General features: G+C 52.0%; 14 non-coding genes across 14 annotated transcripts; all 14 read left to right on the top strand.

Annotated features, from left to right (window-relative positions):
- Nucleotides 1-254: 254 nt before the first annotated feature.
- Nucleotides 255-445, top strand: LOC144765769 (U2 spliceosomal RNA). Its single transcript, XR_013597635.1, has one exon. It is a non-coding gene; the product is annotated as a U2 spliceosomal RNA (small nuclear RNA).
- A 973-nt stretch (nt 446-1,418) lies between these two features.
- On the top strand, nt 1,419-1,609 carry LOC144765768 (U2 spliceosomal RNA). The gene has a single exon (XR_013597634.1). It is a non-coding gene; the product is annotated as a U2 spliceosomal RNA (small nuclear RNA).
- A 974-nt stretch (nt 1,610-2,583) lies between these two features.
- Nucleotides 2,584-2,774, top strand: LOC144765767 (U2 spliceosomal RNA). Its single transcript, XR_013597633.1, has one exon. It is a non-coding gene; the product is annotated as a U2 spliceosomal RNA (small nuclear RNA).
- Nucleotides 2,775-3,747: 973 nt separating this feature from the next.
- On the top strand, nt 3,748-3,938 carry LOC144765766 (U2 spliceosomal RNA). The gene has a single exon (XR_013597632.1). It is a non-coding gene; the product is annotated as a U2 spliceosomal RNA (small nuclear RNA).
- Nucleotides 3,939-4,928: 990 nt separating this feature from the next.
- On the top strand, nt 4,929-5,119 carry LOC144765765 (U2 spliceosomal RNA). The gene has a single exon (XR_013597631.1). It is a non-coding gene; the product is annotated as a U2 spliceosomal RNA (small nuclear RNA).
- Nucleotides 5,120-6,092: 973 nt separating this feature from the next.
- Nucleotides 6,093-6,283, top strand: LOC144765764 (U2 spliceosomal RNA). The gene has a single exon (XR_013597630.1). It is a non-coding gene; the product is annotated as a U2 spliceosomal RNA (small nuclear RNA).
- A 998-nt stretch (nt 6,284-7,281) lies between these two features.
- Nucleotides 7,282-7,472, top strand: LOC144765763 (U2 spliceosomal RNA). Its single transcript, XR_013597629.1, has one exon. It is a non-coding gene; the product is annotated as a U2 spliceosomal RNA (small nuclear RNA).
- A 973-nt stretch (nt 7,473-8,445) lies between these two features.
- LOC144765762 (U2 spliceosomal RNA) lies at nt 8,446-8,636 on the top strand. The gene has a single exon (XR_013597628.1). It is a non-coding gene; the product is annotated as a U2 spliceosomal RNA (small nuclear RNA).
- Nucleotides 8,637-9,634: 998 nt separating this feature from the next.
- On the top strand, nt 9,635-9,825 carry LOC144765761 (U2 spliceosomal RNA). The gene has a single exon (XR_013597627.1). It is a non-coding gene; the product is annotated as a U2 spliceosomal RNA (small nuclear RNA).
- A 973-nt stretch (nt 9,826-10,798) lies between these two features.
- LOC144765760 (U2 spliceosomal RNA) lies at nt 10,799-10,989 on the top strand. The gene has a single exon (XR_013597626.1). It is a non-coding gene; the product is annotated as a U2 spliceosomal RNA (small nuclear RNA).
- A 973-nt stretch (nt 10,990-11,962) lies between these two features.
- LOC144765759 (U2 spliceosomal RNA) lies at nt 11,963-12,153 on the top strand. The gene has a single exon (XR_013597625.1). It is a non-coding gene; the product is annotated as a U2 spliceosomal RNA (small nuclear RNA).
- Nucleotides 12,154-13,126: 973 nt separating this feature from the next.
- On the top strand, nt 13,127-13,317 carry LOC144765758 (U2 spliceosomal RNA). The gene has a single exon (XR_013597624.1). It is a non-coding gene; the product is annotated as a U2 spliceosomal RNA (small nuclear RNA).
- A 973-nt stretch (nt 13,318-14,290) lies between these two features.
- LOC144765757 (U2 spliceosomal RNA) lies at nt 14,291-14,481 on the top strand. Its single transcript, XR_013597623.1, has one exon. It is a non-coding gene; the product is annotated as a U2 spliceosomal RNA (small nuclear RNA).
- Nucleotides 14,482-15,471: 990 nt separating this feature from the next.
- On the top strand, nt 15,472-15,662 carry LOC144765756 (U2 spliceosomal RNA). The gene has a single exon (XR_013597622.1). It is a non-coding gene; the product is annotated as a U2 spliceosomal RNA (small nuclear RNA).
- The last annotated feature ends 372 nt before the right edge of the window (nt 15,663-16,034 follow it).

Here is a 16,034-nt window from a genome sequence, read left to right as displayed (position 1 = left end):
GGCATGCAAATTCTAGAAAGAGGACAACGTGGGTATGCTAAGTGACGCCTGATGAGGCGACAGCCGAGGAGGACTCTGGGAGCCGGGAGAAGGCCTGAGGCCGGGGCCTCCTTTCCACCCAGACATACTGAGCCCTTGCTGGGAGTCGGAAAAAGAGGCGGAAAGGCGGCCAGCGACGGTGCGAGGGAAGAGCCAAGTCCGGGTGAGCCAGGTAGATTGCTTCGGGAGGCGTTGATTCTGAATGGGCCCGGGTTATCGCTTCTCGGCCTTTTGGCTAAGATCAAGTGTAGTATCTGTTCTTATCAGTTTAATATCTGATACGTCCTCTATCTGGGGACCATATATTAAATTGATTTTTGGAACAGGGAGATGGAATAGGAGCTTGCTCTGTCCACTCCACGCATCAACCTGGTATTGCAGTACCTCCAGGAATGGTGCACTTCCCCACCCGGGGAAAACAATGCTGTTGAAAAATAGACGAGAAAACGAGAGTAGCGCTCCACTACCAAACCCTGTAAAGTGGCGCTATTGTGTTTGCGTGTGAATAAAAGCAAACTGGTCACCGTGTCTTGCCTTATTCATGTATTTATTTGACTTATTTGCCGCACCCGGGCCGTGCGTTATTTATTTATTCATTTATTAATTTTTCGGGTTTACGAAAAAAAAATACAAATAAAAAATTATTTCTTTTTTTCTCCCCTTCTCCATCCAGACGCTGCACTTTGAAAAGAGACAAACGTCGGAAAAAGATTGTTTTTCCAGCAGCAGACTTTCAGTGATTTTGGATCCATTTCACTGGGGAACGAATGGAAGAAGGTTCCCAGCAAGTCAGTGGGAGGGAGGGAGGGAGGCAGGCAGGCAGGCTGGCTGGCATGCAGGCTGGCAGAGAAGTGGACACTGCCCTTGGCTTCTCTGAGCAAGAAGAAAAATACAGAGTCCTTTTCCTTCTCTGCCCGCCCCGCCCGTCCCCGAACGGCCACGAACGGCCAAGCCTTATCTATAGGCCTTAGGCTGCAGGGGAGCAGTGTCCCCGGCAAGCGAGGGTGAGGGGCCGGCCATATCCGGTCAGGGAGCTGTCCAGGGCATCCTGGGCTGATTCCCAGCATCCCCTGGCTGCCAGGCTTTCTGGCCAGCCGTCTGGAAGCAGTGCGCAGGAAGGGGCGGGGCATGCAAATTCTAGAAAGAGGACAACGTGGGTATGCTAAGTGACGCCTGATGAGGCGACAGCCGAGGAGGACTCTGGGAGCCGGGAGAAGGCCTGAGGCCGGGGCCTCCTTTCCACCCAGACATACTGAGCCCTTGCTGGGAGTCGGAAAAAGAGGCGGAAAGGCGGCCAGCGACGGTGCGAGGGAAGAGCCAAGTCCGGGTGAGCCAGGTAGATTGCTTCGGGAGGCGTTGATTCTGAATGGGCCCGGGTTATCGCTTCTCGGCCTTTTGGCTAAGATCAAGTGTAGTATCTGTTCTTATCAGTTTAATATCTGATACGTCCTCTATCTGGGGACCATATATTAAATTGATTTTTGGAACAGGGAGATGGAATAGGAGCTTGCTCTGTCCACTCCACGCATCAACCTGGTATTGCAGTACCTCCAGGAATGGTGCACTTCCCCACCCGGGGAAAACAATGCTGTTGAAAAATAGACGAGAAAACGAGAGTAGCGCTCCACTACCAAACCCTGTAAAGTGGCGCTATTGTGTTTGCGTGTGAATAAAAGCAAACTGGTCACCGTGTCTTGCCTTATTCATGTATTTATTTGACTTATTTGCCGCACCCGGGCCGTGCGTTATTTATTTATTCATTTATTAATTTTTCGGGTTTACGAGAAAAAAAATACAAATAAAAAATTATTTCTTTTTTTCTCCCCTTCTCCATCCAGACGCTGCACTTTGAAAAGAGACAAACGTCGGAAAAAGATTGTTTTTCCAGCAGCAGACTTTCAGTGATTTTGGATCCATTTCACTGGGGAACGAATGGAAGAAGGTTCCCAGCAAGTCAGTGGGAGGGAGGGAGGGAGGGAGGGAGGGAGGGAGGCAGGCAGGCAGGCTGGCAGAGAAGTGGACACTGCCCTTGGCTTCTCTGAGCAAGAAGAAAAATACAGAGTCCTTTTCCTTCTCTGCCCGCCCCGCCCGTCCCCGAACGGCCACGAACGGCCAAGCCTTATCTATAGGCCTTAGGCTGCAGGGGAGCAGTGTCCCCGGCAAGCGAGGGTGAGGGGCCGGCCATATCCGGTCAGGGAGCTGTCCAGGGCATCCTGGGCTGATTCCCAGCATCCCCTGGCTGCCAGTCTTTCTGGCCAGCCGTCTGGAAGCAGTGCGCAGGAAGGGGCGGGGCATGCAAATTCTAGAAAGAGGACAACGTGGGTATGCTAAGTGACGCCTGATGAGGCGACAGCCGAGGAGGACTCTGGGAGCCGGGAGAAGGCCTGAGGCCGGGGCCTCCTTTCCACCCAGACATACTGAGCCCTTGCTGGGAGTCGGAAAAAGAGGCGGAAAGGCGGCCAGCGACGGTGCGAGGGAAGAGCCAAGTCCGGGTGAGCCAGGTAGATTGCTTCGGGAGGCGTTGATTCTGAATGGGCCCGGGTTATCGCTTCTCGGCCTTTTGGCTAAGATCAAGTGTAGTATCTGTTCTTATCAGTTTAATATCTGATACGTCCTCTATCTGGGGACCATATATTAAATTGATTTTTGGAACAGGGAGATGGAATAGGAGCTTGCTCTGTCCACTCCACGCATCAACCTGGTATTGCAGTACCTCCAGGAATGGTGCACTTCCCCACCCGGGGAAAACAATGCTGTTGAAAAATAGACGAGAAAACGAGAGTAGCGCTCCACTACCAAACCCTGTAAAGTGGCGCTATTGTGTTTGCGTGTGAATAAAAGCAAACTGGTCACCGTGTCTTGCCTTATTCATGTATTTATTTGACTTATTTGCCGCACCCGGGCCGTGCGTTATTTATTTATTCATTTATTAATTTTTCGGGTTTACGAAAAAAAAATACAAATAAAAAATTATTTCTTTTTTTCTCCCCTTCTCCATCCAGACGCTGCACTTTGAAAAGAGACAAACGTCGGAAAAAGATTGTTTTTCCAGCAGCAGACTTTCAGTGATTTTGGATCCATTTCACTGGGGAACGAATGGAAGAAGGTTCCCAGCAAGTCAGTGGGAGGGAGGGAGGGAGGCAGGCAGGCAGGCTGGCTGGCATGCAGGCTGGCAGAGAAGTGGACACTGCCCTTGGCTTCTCTGAGCAAGAAGAAAAATACAGAGTCCTTTTCCTTCTCTGCCCGCCCCGCCCGTCCCCGAACGGCCACGAACGGCCAAGCCTTATCTATAGGCCTTAGGCTGCAGGGGAGCAGTGTCCCCGGCAAGCGAGGGTGAGGGGCCGGCCATATCCGGTCAGGGAGCTGTCCAGGGCATCCTGGGCTGATTCCCAGCATCCCCTGGCTGCCAGGCTTTCTGGCCAGCCGTCTGGAAGCAGTGCGCAGGAAGGGGCGGGGCATGCAAATTCTAGAAAGAGGACAACGTGGGTATGCTAAGTGACGCCTGATGAGGCGACAGCCGAGGAGGACTCTGGGAGCCGGGAGAAGGCCTGAGGCCGGGGCCTCCTTTCCACCCAGACATACTGAGCCCTTGCTGGGAGTCGGAAAAAGAGGCGGAAAGGCGGCCAGCGACGGTGCGAGGGAAGAGCCAAGTCCGGGTGAGCCAGGTAGATTGCTTCGGGAGGCGTTGATTCTGAATGGGCCCGGGTTATCGCTTCTCGGCCTTTTGGCTAAGATCAAGTGTAGTATCTGTTCTTATCAGTTTAATATCTGATACGTCCTCTATCTGGGGACCATATATTAAATTGATTTTTGGAACAGGGAGATGGAATAGGAGCTTGCTCTGTCCACTCCACGCATCAACCTGGTATTGCAGTACCTCCAGGAATGGTGCACTTCCCCACCCGGGGAAAACAATGCTGTTGAAAAATAGACGAGAAAACGAGAGTAGCGCTCCACTACCAAACCCTGTAAAGTGGCGCTATTGTGTTTGCGTGTGAATAAAAGCAAACTGGTCACCGTGTCTTGCCTTATTCATGTATTTATTTGACTTATTTGCCGCACCCGGGCCGTGCGTTATTTATTTATTCATTTATTAATTTTTCGGGTTTACGAGAAAAAAAATACAAATAAAAAATTATTTCTTTTTTTCTCCCCTTCTCCATCCAGACGCTGCACTTTGAAAAGAGACAAACGTCGGAAAAAGATTGTTTTTCCAGCAGCAGACTTTCAGTGATTTTGGATCCATTTCACTGGGGAACGAATGGAAGAAGGTTCCCAGCAAGTCAGTGGGAGGGAGGGAGGGAGGGAGGGAGGGAGGGAGGCAGGCAGGCAGGCTGGCTGGCATGCAGGCTGGCAGAGAAGTGGACACTGCCCTTGGCTTCTCTGAGCAAGAAGAAAAATACAGAGTCCTTTTCCTTCTCTGCCCGCCCCGCCCGTCCCCGAACGGCCACGAACGGCCAAGCCTTATCTATAGGCCTTAGGCTGCAGGGGAGCAGTGTCCCCGGCAAGCGAGGGTGAGGGGCCGGCCATATCCGGTCAGGGAGCTGTCCAGGGCATCCTGGGCTGATTCCCAGCATCCCCTGGCTGCCAGTCTTTCTGGCCAGCCGTCTGGAAGCAGTGCGCAGGAAGGGGCGGGGCATGCAAATTCTAGAAAGAGGACAACGTGGGTATGCTAAGTGACGCCTGATGAGGCGACAGCCGAGGAGGACTCTGGGAGCCGGGAGAAGGCCTGAGGCCGGGGCCTCCTTTCCACCCAGACATACTGAGCCCTTGCTGGGAGTCGGAAAAAGAGGCGGAAAGGCGGCCAGCGACGGTGCGAGGGAAGAGCCAAGTCCGGGTGAGCCAGGTAGATTGCTTCGGGAGGCGTTGATTCTGAATGGGCCCGGGTTATCGCTTCTCGGCCTTTTGGCTAAGATCAAGTGTAGTATCTGTTCTTATCAGTTTAATATCTGATACGTCCTCTATCTGGGGACCATATATTAAATTGATTTTTGGAACAGGGAGATGGAATAGGAGCTTGCTCTGTCCACTCCACGCATCAACCTGGTATTGCAGTACCTCCAGGAATGGTGCACTTCCCCACCCGGGGAAAACAATGCTGTTGAAAAATAGACGAGAAAACGAGAGTAGCGCTCCACTACCAAACCCTGTAAAGTGGCGCTATTGTGTTTGCGTGTGAATAAAAGCAAACTGGTCACCGTGTCTTGCCTTATTCATGTATTTATTTGACTTATTTGCCGCACCCGGGCCGTGCGTTATTTATTTATTCATTTATTAATTTTTCGGGTTTACGAAAAAAAAATACAAATAAAAAATTATTTCTTTTTTTCTCCCCTTCTCCATCCAGACGCTGCACTTTGAAAAGAGACAAACGTCGGAAAAAGATTGTTTTTCCAGCAGCAGACTTTCAGTGATTTTGGATCCATTTCACTGGGGAACGAATGGAAGAAGGTTCCCAGCAAGTCAGTGGGAGGGAGGGAGGGAGGCAGGCAGGCAGGCTGGCTGGCATGCAGGCTGGCAGAGAAGTGGACACTGCCCTTGGCTTCTCTGAGCAAGAAGAAAAATACAGAGTCCTTTTCCTTCTCTGCCCGCCCCGCCCGTCCCCGAACGGCCACGAACGGCCAAGCCTTATCTATAGGCCTTAGGCTGCAGGGGAGCAGTGTCCCCGGCAAGCGAGGGTGAGGGGCCGGCCATATCCGGTCAGGGAGCTGTCCAGGGCATCCTGGGCTGATTCCCAGCATCCCCTGGCTGCCAGGCTTTCTGGCCAGCCGTCTGGAAGCAGTGCGCAGGAAGGGGCGGGGCATGCAAATTCTAGAAAGAGGACAACGTGGGTATGCTAAGTGACGCCTGATGAGGCGACAGCCGAGGAGGACTCTGGGAGCCGGGAGAAGGCCTGAGGCCGGGGCCTCCTTTCCACCCAGACATACTGAGCCCTTGCTGGGAGTCGGAAAAAGAGGCGGAAAGGCGGCCAGCGACGGTGCGAGGGAAGAGCCAAGTCCGGGTGAGCCAGGTAGATTGCTTCGGGAGGCGTTGATTCTGAATGGGCCCGGGTTATCGCTTCTCGGCCTTTTGGCTAAGATCAAGTGTAGTATCTGTTCTTATCAGTTTAATATCTGATACGTCCTCTATCTGGGGACCATATATTAAATTGATTTTTGGAACAGGGAGATGGAATAGGAGCTTGCTCTGTCCACTCCACGCATCAACCTGGTATTGCAGTACCTCCAGGAATGGTGCACTTCCCCACCCGGGGAAAACAATGCTGTTGAAAAATAGACGAGAAAACGAGAGTAGCGCTCCACTACCAAACCCTGTAAAGTGGCGCTATTGTGTTTGCGTGTGAATAAAAGCAAACTGGTCACCGTGTCTTGCCTTATTCATGTATTTATTTGACTTATTTGCCGCACCCGGGCCGTGCGTTATTTATTTATTCATTTATTAATTTTTCGGGTTTACGAGAAAAAAAATACAAATAAAAAATTATTTCTTTTTTTCTCCCCTTCTCCATCCAGACGCTGCACTTTGAAAAGAGACAAACGTCGGAAAAAGATTGTTTTTCCAGCAGCAGACTTTCAGTGATTTTGGATCCATTTCACTGGGGAACGAATGGAAGAAGGTTCCCAGCAAGTCAGTGGGAGGGAGGGAGGGAGGGAGGGAGGGAGGGAGGGAGGGAGGCAGGCAGGCAGGCTGGCTGGCATGCAGGCTGGCAGAGAAGTGGACACTGCCCTTGGCTTCTCTGAGCAAGAAGAAAAATACAGAGTCCTTTTCCTTCTCTGCCCGCCCCGCCCGTCCCCGAACGGCCACGAACGGCCAAGCCTTATCTATAGGCCTTAGGCTGCAGGGGAGCAGTGTCCCCGGCAAGCGAGGGTGAGGGGCCGGCCATATCCGGTCAGGGAGCTGTCCAGGGCATCCTGGGCTGATTCCCAGCATCCCCTGGCTGCCAGTCTTTCTGGCCAGCCGTCTGGAAGCAGTGCGCAGGAAGGGGCGGGGCATGCAAATTCTAGAAAGAGGACAACGTGGGTATGCTAAGTGACGCCTGATGAGGCGACAGCCGAGGAGGACTCTGGGAGCCGGGAGAAGGCCTGAGGCCGGGGCCTCCTTTCCACCCAGACATACTGAGCCCTTGCTGGGAGTCGGAAAAAGAGGCGGAAAGGCGGCCAGCGACGGTGCGAGGGAAGAGCCAAGTCCGGGTGAGCCAGGTAGATTGCTTCGGGAGGCGTTGATTCTGAATGGGCCCGGGTTATCGCTTCTCGGCCTTTTGGCTAAGATCAAGTGTAGTATCTGTTCTTATCAGTTTAATATCTGATACGTCCTCTATCTGGGGACCATATATTAAATTGATTTTTGGAACAGGGAGATGGAATAGGAGCTTGCTCTGTCCACTCCACGCATCAACCTGGTATTGCAGTACCTCCAGGAATGGTGCACTTCCCCACCCGGGGAAAACAATGCTGTTGAAAAATAGACGAGAAAACGAGAGTAGCGCTCCACTACCAAACCCTGTAAAGTGGCGCTATTGTGTTTGCGTGTGAATAAAAGCAAACTGGTCACCGTGTCTTGCCTTATTCATGTATTTATTTGACTTATTTGCCGCACCCGGGCCGTGCGTTATTTATTTATTCATTTATTAATTTTTCGGGTTTACGAAAAAAAAATACAAATAAAAAATTATTTCTTTTTTTCTCCCCTTCTCCATCCAGACGCTGCACTTTGAAAAGAGACAAACGTCGGAAAAAGATTGTTTTTCCAGCAGCAGACTTTCAGTGATTTTGGATCCATTTCACTGGGGAACGAATGGAAGAAGGTTCCCAGCAAGTCAGTGGGAGGGAGGGAGGGAGGCAGGCAGGCAGGCTGGCTGGCATGCAGGCTGGCAGAGAAGTGGACACTGCCCTTGGCTTCTCTGAGCAAGAAGAAAAATACAGAGTCCTTTTCCTTCTCTGCCCGCCCCGCCCGTCCCCGAACGGCCACGAACGGCCAAGCCTTATCTATAGGCCTTAGGCTGCAGGGGAGCAGTGTCCCCGGCAAGCGAGGGTGAGGGGCCGGCCATATCCGGTCAGGGAGCTGTCCAGGGCATCCTGGGCTGATTCCCAGCATCCCCTGGCTGCCAGGCTTTCTGGCCAGCCGTCTGGAAGCAGTGCGCAGGAAGGGGCGGGGCATGCAAATTCTAGAAAGAGGACAACGTGGGTATGCTAAGTGACGCCTGATGAGGCGACAGCCGAGGAGGACTCTGGGAGCCGGGAGAAGGCCTGAGGCCGGGGCCTCCTTTCCACCCAGACATACTGAGCCCTTGCTGGGAGTCGGAAAAAGAGGCGGAAAGGCGGCCAGCGACGGTGCGAGGGAAGAGCCAAGTCCGGGTGAGCCAGGTAGATTGCTTCGGGAGGCGTTGATTCTGAATGGGCCCGGGTTATCGCTTCTCGGCCTTTTGGCTAAGATCAAGTGTAGTATCTGTTCTTATCAGTTTAATATCTGATACGTCCTCTATCTGGGGACCATATATTAAATTGATTTTTGGAACAGGGAGATGGAATAGGAGCTTGCTCTGTCCACTCCACGCATCAACCTGGTATTGCAGTACCTCCAGGAATGGTGCACTTCCCCACCCGGGGAAAACAATGCTGTTGAAAAATAGACGAGAAAACGAGAGTAGCGCTCCACTACCAAACCCTGTAAAGTGGCGCTATTGTGTTTGCGTGTGAATAAAAGCAAACTGGTCACCGTGTCTTGCCTTATTCATGTATTTATTTGACTTATTTGCCGCACCCGGGCCGTGCGTTATTTATTTATTCATTTATTAATTTTTCGGGTTTACGAGAAAAAAAATACAAATAAAAAATTATTTCTTTTTTTCTCCCCTTCTCCATCCAGACGCTGCACTTTGAAAAGAGACAAACGTCGGAAAAAGATTGTTTTTCCAGCAGCAGACTTTCAGTGATTTTGGATCCATTTCACTGGGGAACGAATGGAAGAAGGTTCCCAGCAAGTCAGTGGGAGGGAGGGAGGGAGGGAGGGAGGGAGGGAGGGAGGGAGGCAGGCAGGCAGGCTGGCTGGCATGCAGGCTGGCAGAGAAGTGGACACTGCCCTTGGCTTCTCTGAGCAAGAAGAAAAATACAGAGTCCTTTTCCTTCTCTGCCCGCCCCGCCCGTCCCCGAACGGCCACGAACGGCCAAGCCTTATCTATAGGCCTTAGGCTGCAGGGGAGCAGTGTCCCCGGCAAGCGAGGGTGAGGGGCCGGCCATATCCGGTCAGGGAGCTGTCCAGGGCATCCTGGGCTGATTCCCAGCATCCCCTGGCTGCCAGTCTTTCTGGCCAGCCGTCTGGAAGCAGTGCGCAGGAAGGGGCGGGGCATGCAAATTCTAGAAAGAGGACAACGTGGGTATGCTAAGTGACGCCTGATGAGGCGACAGCCGAGGAGGACTCTGGGAGCCGGGAGAAGGCCTGAGGCCGGGGCCTCCTTTCCACCCAGACATACTGAGCCCTTGCTGGGAGTCGGAAAAAGAGGCGGAAAGGCGGCCAGCGACGGTGCGAGGGAAGAGCCAAGTCCGGGTGAGCCAGGTAGATTGCTTCGGGAGGCGTTGATTCTGAATGGGCCCGGGTTATCGCTTCTCGGCCTTTTGGCTAAGATCAAGTGTAGTATCTGTTCTTATCAGTTTAATATCTGATACGTCCTCTATCTGGGGACCATATATTAAATTGATTTTTGGAACAGGGAGATGGAATAGGAGCTTGCTCTGTCCACTCCACGCATCAACCTGGTATTGCAGTACCTCCAGGAATGGTGCACTTCCCCACCCGGGGAAAACAATGCTGTTGAAAAATAGACGAGAAAACGAGAGTAGCGCTCCACTACCAAACCCTGTAAAGTGGCGCTATTGTGTTTGCGTGTGAATAAAAGCAAACTGGTCACCGTGTCTTGCCTTATTCATGTATTTATTTGACTTATTTGCCGCACCCGGGCCGTGCGTTATTTATTTATTCATTTATTAATTTTTCGGGTTTACGAAAAAAAAATACAAATAAAAAATTATTTCTTTTTTTCTCCCCTTCTCCATCCAGACGCTGCACTTTGAAAAGAGACAAACGTCGGAAAAAGATTGTTTTTCCAGCAGCAGACTTTCAGTGATTTTGGATCCATTTCACTGGGGAACGAATGGAAGAAGGTTCCCAGCAAGTCAGTGGGAGGGAGGGAGGGAGGCAGGCAGGCAGGCTGGCTGGCATGCAGGCTGGCAGAGAAGTGGACACTGCCCTTGGCTTCTCTGAGCAAGAAGAAAAATACAGAGTCCTTTTCCTTCTCTGCCCGCCCCGCCCGTCCCCGAACGGCCACGAACGGCCAAGCCTTATCTATAGGCCTTAGGCTGCAGGGGAGCAGTGTCCCCGGCAAGCGAGGGTGAGGGGCCGGCCATATCCGGTCAGGGAGCTGTCCAGGGCATCCTGGGCTGATTCCCAGCATCCCCTGGCTGCCAGTCTTTCTGGCCAGCCGTCTGGAAGCAGTGCGCAGGAAGGGGCGGGGCATGCAAATTCTAGAAAGAGGACAACGTGGGTATGCTAAGTGACGCCTGATGAGGCGACAGCCGAGGAGGACTCTGGGAGCCGGGAGAAGGCCTGAGGCCGGGGCCTCCTTTCCACCCAGACATACTGAGCCCTTGCTGGGAGTCGGAAAAAGAGGCGGAAAGGCGGCCAGCGACGGTGCGAGGGAAGAGCCAAGTCCGGGTGAGCCAGGTAGATTGCTTCGGGAGGCGTTGATTCTGAATGGGCCCGGGTTATCGCTTCTCGGCCTTTTGGCTAAGATCAAGTGTAGTATCTGTTCTTATCAGTTTAATATCTGATACGTCCTCTATCTGGGGACCATATATTAAATTGATTTTTGGAACAGGGAGATGGAATAGGAGCTTGCTCTGTCCACTCCACGCATCAACCTGGTATTGCAGTACCTCCAGGAATGGTGCACTTCCCCACCCGGGGAAAACAATGCTGTTGAAAAATAGACGAGAAAACGAGAGTAGCGCTCCACTACCAAACCCTGTAAAGTGGCGCTATTGTGTTTGCGTGTGAATAAAAGCAAACTGGTCACCGTGTCTTGCCTTATTCATGTATTTATTTGACTTATTTGCCGCACCCGGGCCGTGCGTTATTTATTTATTCATTTATTAATTTTTCGGGTTTACGAAAAAAAAATACAAATAAAAAATTATTTCTTTTTTTCTCCCCTTCTCCATCCAGACGCTGCACTTTGAAAAGAGACAAACGTCGGAAAAAGATTGTTTTTCCAGCAGCAGACTTTCAGTGATTTTGGATCCATTTCACTGGGGAACGAATGGAAGAAGGTTCCCAGCAAGTCAGTGGGAGGGAGGGAGGGAGGCAGGCAGGCAGGCTGGCTGGCATGCAGGCTGGCAGAGAAGTGGACACTGCCCTTGGCTTCTCTGAGCAAGAAGAAAAATACAGAGTCCTTTTCCTTCTCTGCCCGCCCCGCCCGTCCCCGAACGGCCACGAACGGCCAAGCCTTATCTATAGGCCTTAGGCTGCAGGGGAGCAGTGTCCCCGGCAAGCGAGGGTGAGGGGCCGGCCATATCCGGTCAGGGAGCTGTCCAGGGCATCCTGGGCTGATTCCCAGCATCCCCTGGCTGCCAGGCTTTCTGGCCAGCCGTCTGGAAGCAGTGCGCAGGAAGGGGCGGGGCATGCAAATTCTAGAAAGAGGACAACGTGGGTATGCTAAGTGACGCCTGATGAGGCGACAGCCGAGGAGGACTCTGGGAGCCGGGAGAAGGCCTGAGGCCGGGGCCTCCTTTCCACCCAGACATACTGAGCCCTTGCTGGGAGTCGGAAAAAGAGGCGGAAAGGCGGCCAGCGACGGTGCGAGGGAAGAGCCAAGTCCGGGTGAGCCAGGTAGATTGCTTCGGGAGGCGTTGATTCTGAATGGGCCCGGGTTATCGCTTCTCGGCCTTTTGGCTAAGATCAAGTGTAGTATCTGTTCTTATCAGTTTAATATCTGATACGTCCTCTATCTGGGGACCATATATTAAATTGATTTTTGGAACAGGGAGATGGAATAGGAGCTTGCTCTGTCCACTCCACGCATCAACCTGGTATTGCAGTACCTCCAGGAATGGTGCACTTCCCCACCCGGGGAAAACAATGCTGTTGAAAAATAGACGAGAAAACGAGAGTAGCGCTCCACTACCAAACCCTGTAAAGTGGCGCTATTGTGTTTGCGTGTGAATAAAAGCAAACTGGTCACCGTGTCTTGCCTTATTCATGTATTTATTTGACTTATTTGCCGCACCCGGGCCGTGCGTTATTTATTTATTCATTTATTAATTTTTCGGGTTTACGAAAAAAAAATACAAATAAAAAATTATTTCTTTTTTTCTCCCCTTCTCCATCCAGACGCTGCACTTTGAAAAGAGACAAACGTCGGAAAAAGATTGTTTTTCCAGCAGCAGACTTTCAGTGATTTTGGATCCATTTCACTGGGGAACGAATGGAAGAAGGTTCCCAGCAAGTCAGTGGGAGGGAGGGAGGGAGGCAGGCAGGCAGGCTGGCTGGCATGCAGGCTGGCAGAGAAGTGGACACTGCCCTTGGCTTCTCTGAGCAAGAAGAAAAATACAGAGTCCTTTTCCTTCTCTGCCCGCCCCGCCCGTCCCCGAACGGCCACGAACGGCCAAGCCTTATCTATAGGCCTTAGGCTGCAGGGGAGCAGTGTCCCCGGCAAGCGAGGGTGAGGGGCCGGCCATATCCGGTCAGGGAGCTGTCCAGGGCATCCTGGGCTGATTCCCAGCATCCCCTGGCTGCCAGTCTTTCTGGCCAGCCGTCTGGAAGCAGTGCGCAGGAAGGGGCGGGGCATGCAAATTCTAGAAAGAGGACAACGTGGGTATGCTAAGTGACGCCTGATGAGGCGACAGCCGAGGAGGACTCTGGGAGCCGGGAGAAGGCCTGAGGCCGGGGCCTCCTTTCCACCCAGACATACTGAGCCCTTGCTGGGAGTCGGAAAAAGAGGCGGAAAGGCGGCCAGCGACGGTGCGAGGGAAGAGCCAAGTCCGGGTGAGCCAGGTAGATTGCTTCGGGAGGCGTTGATTCTGAATGGGCCCGGGTTATCGCTTCTCGGCCTTTTGGCTAAGATCAAGTGTAGTATCTGTTCTTATCAGTTTAATATCTGATACGTCCTCTATCTGGGGACCATATATTAAATTGATTTTTGGAACAGGGAGATGGAATAGGAGCTTGCTCTGTCCACTCCACGCATCAACCTGGTATTGCAGTACCTCCAGGAATGGTGCACTTCCCCACCCGGGGAAAACAATGCTGTTGAAAAATAGACGAGAAAACGAGAGTAGCGCTCCACTACCAAACCCTGTAAAGTGGCGCTATTGTGTTTGCGTGTGAATAAAAGCAAACTGGTCACCGTGTCTTGCCTTATTCATGTATTTATTTGACTTATTTGCCGCACCCGGGCCGTGCGTTATTTATTTATTCATTTATTAATTTTTCGGGTTTACGAAAAAAAAATACAAATAAAAAATTATTTCTTTTTTTCTCCCCTTCTCCATCCAGACGCTGCACTTTGAAAAGAGACAAACGTCGGAAAAAGATTGTTTTTCCAGCAGCAGACTTTCAGTGATTTTGGATCCATTTCACTGGGGAACGAATGGAAGAAGGTTCCCAGCAAGTCAGTGGGAGGGAGGGAGGGAGGCAGGCAGGCAGGCTGGCTGGCATGCAGGCTGGCAGAGAAGTGGACACTGCCCTTGGCTTCTCTGAGCAAGAAGAAAAATACAGAGTCCTTTTCCTTCTCTGCCCGCCCCGCCCGTCCCCGAACGGCCACGAACGGCCAAGCCTTATCTATAGGCCTTAGGCTGCAGGGGAGCAGTGTCCCCGGCAAGCGAGGGTGAGGGGCCGGCCATATCCGGTCAGGGAGCTGTCCAGGGCATCCTGGGCTGATTCCCAGCATCCCCTGGCTGCCAGGCTTTCTGGCCAGCCGTCTGGAAGCAGTGCGCAGGAAGGGGCGGGGCATGCAAATTCTAGAAAGAGGACAACGTGGGTATGCTAAGTGACGCCTGATGAGGCGACAGCCGAGGAGGACTCTGGGAGCCGGGAGAAGGCCTGAGGCCGGGGCCTCCTTTCCACCCAGACATACTGAGCCCTTGCTGGGAGTCGGAAAAAGAGGCGGAAAGGCGGCCAGCGACGGTGCGAGGGAAGAGCCAAGTCCGGGTGAGCCAGGTAGATTGCTTCGGGAGGCGTTGATTCTGAATGGGCCCGGGTTATCGCTTCTCGGCCTTTTGGCTAAGATCAAGTGTAGTATCTGTTCTTATCAGTTTAATATCTGATACGTCCTCTATCTGGGGACCATATATTAAATTGATTTTTGGAACAGGGAGATGGAATAGGAGCTTGCTCTGTCCACTCCACGCATCAACCTGGTATTGCAGTACCTCCAGGAATGGTGCACTTCCCCACCCGGGGAAAACAATGCTGTTGAAAAATAGACGAGAAAACGAGAGTAGCGCTCCACTACCAAACCCTGTAAAGTGGCGCTATTGTGTTTGCGTGTGAATAAAAGCAAACTGGTCACCGTGTCTTGCCTTATTCATGTATTTATTTGACTTATTTGCCGCACCCGGGCCGTGCGTTATTTATTTATTCATTTATTAATTTTTCGGGTTTACGAGAAAAAAAATACAAATAAAAAATTATTTCTTTTTTTCTCCCCTTCTCCATCCAGACGCTGCACTTTGAAAAGAGACAAACGTCGGAAAAAGATTGTTTTTCCAGCAGCAGACTTTCAGTGATTTTGGATCCATTTCACTGGGGAACGAATGGAAGAAGGTTCCCAGCAAGTCAGTGGGAGGGAGGGAGGGAGGGAGGGAGGGAGGGAGGCAGGCAGGCAGGCTGGCTGGCATGCAGGCTGGCAGAGAAGTGGACACTGCCCTTGGCTTCTCTGAGCAAGAAGAAAAATACAGAGTCCTTTTCCTTCTCTGCCCGCCCCGCCCGTCCCCGAACGGCCACGAACGGCCAAGCCTTATCTATAGGCCTTAGGCTGCAGGGGAGCAGTGTCCCCGGCAAGCGAGGGTGAGGGGCCGGCCATATCCGGTCAGGGAGCTGTCCAGGGCATCCTGGGCTGATTCCCAGCATCCCCTGGCTGCCAGTCTTTCTGGCCAGCCGTCTGGAAGCAGTGCGCAGGAAGGGGCGGGGCATGCAAATTCTAGAAAGAGGACAACGTGGGTATGCTAAGTGACGCCTGATGAGGCGACAGCCGAGGAGGACTCTGGGAGCCGGGAGAAGGCCTGAGGCCGGGGCCTCCTTTCCACCCAGACATACTGAGCCCTTGCTGGGAGTCGGAAAAAGAGGCGGAAAGGCGGCCAGCGACGGTGCGAGGGAAGAGCCAAGTCCGGGTGAGCCAGGTAGATTGCTTCGGGAGGCGTTGATTCTGAATGGGCCCGGGTTATCGCTTCTCGGCCTTTTGGCTAAGATCAAGTGTAGTATCTGTTCTTATCAGTTTAATATCTGATACGTCCTCTATCTGGGGACCATATATTAAATTGATTTTTGGAACAGGGAGATGGAATAGGAGCTTGCTCTGTCCACTCCACGCATCAACCTGGTATTGCAGTACCTCCAGGAATGGTGCACTTCCCCACCCGGGGAAAACAATGCTGTTGAAAAATAGACGAGAAAACGAGAGTAGCGCTCCACTACCAAACCCTGTAAAGTGGCGCTATTGTGTTTGCGTGTGAATAAAAGCAAACTGGTCACCGTGTCTTGCCTTATTCATGTATTTATTTGACTTATTTGCCGCACCCGGGCCGTGCGTTATTTATTTATTCATTTATTAATTTTTCGGGTTTACGAAAAAAAAATACAAATAAAAAATTATTTCTTTTTTTCTCCCCTTCTCCATCCAGACGCTGCACTTTGAAAAGAGACAAACGTCGGAAAAAGATTGTTTTTCCAGCAGCAGACTTTCAGTGATTTTGGATCCATTTCACTGGGGAACGAATGGAAGAAGG

This window comes from Lissotriton helveticus, chromosome 6 (genome assembly GCF_964261635.1).
Source record: "Lissotriton helveticus chromosome 6, aLisHel1.1, whole genome shotgun sequence".
Classification (NCBI taxonomy): Eukaryota; Metazoa; Chordata; class Amphibia; order Caudata; family Salamandridae; genus Lissotriton; species Lissotriton helveticus.
This window is presented reverse-complemented; position numbering and strand designations above follow the sequence as displayed.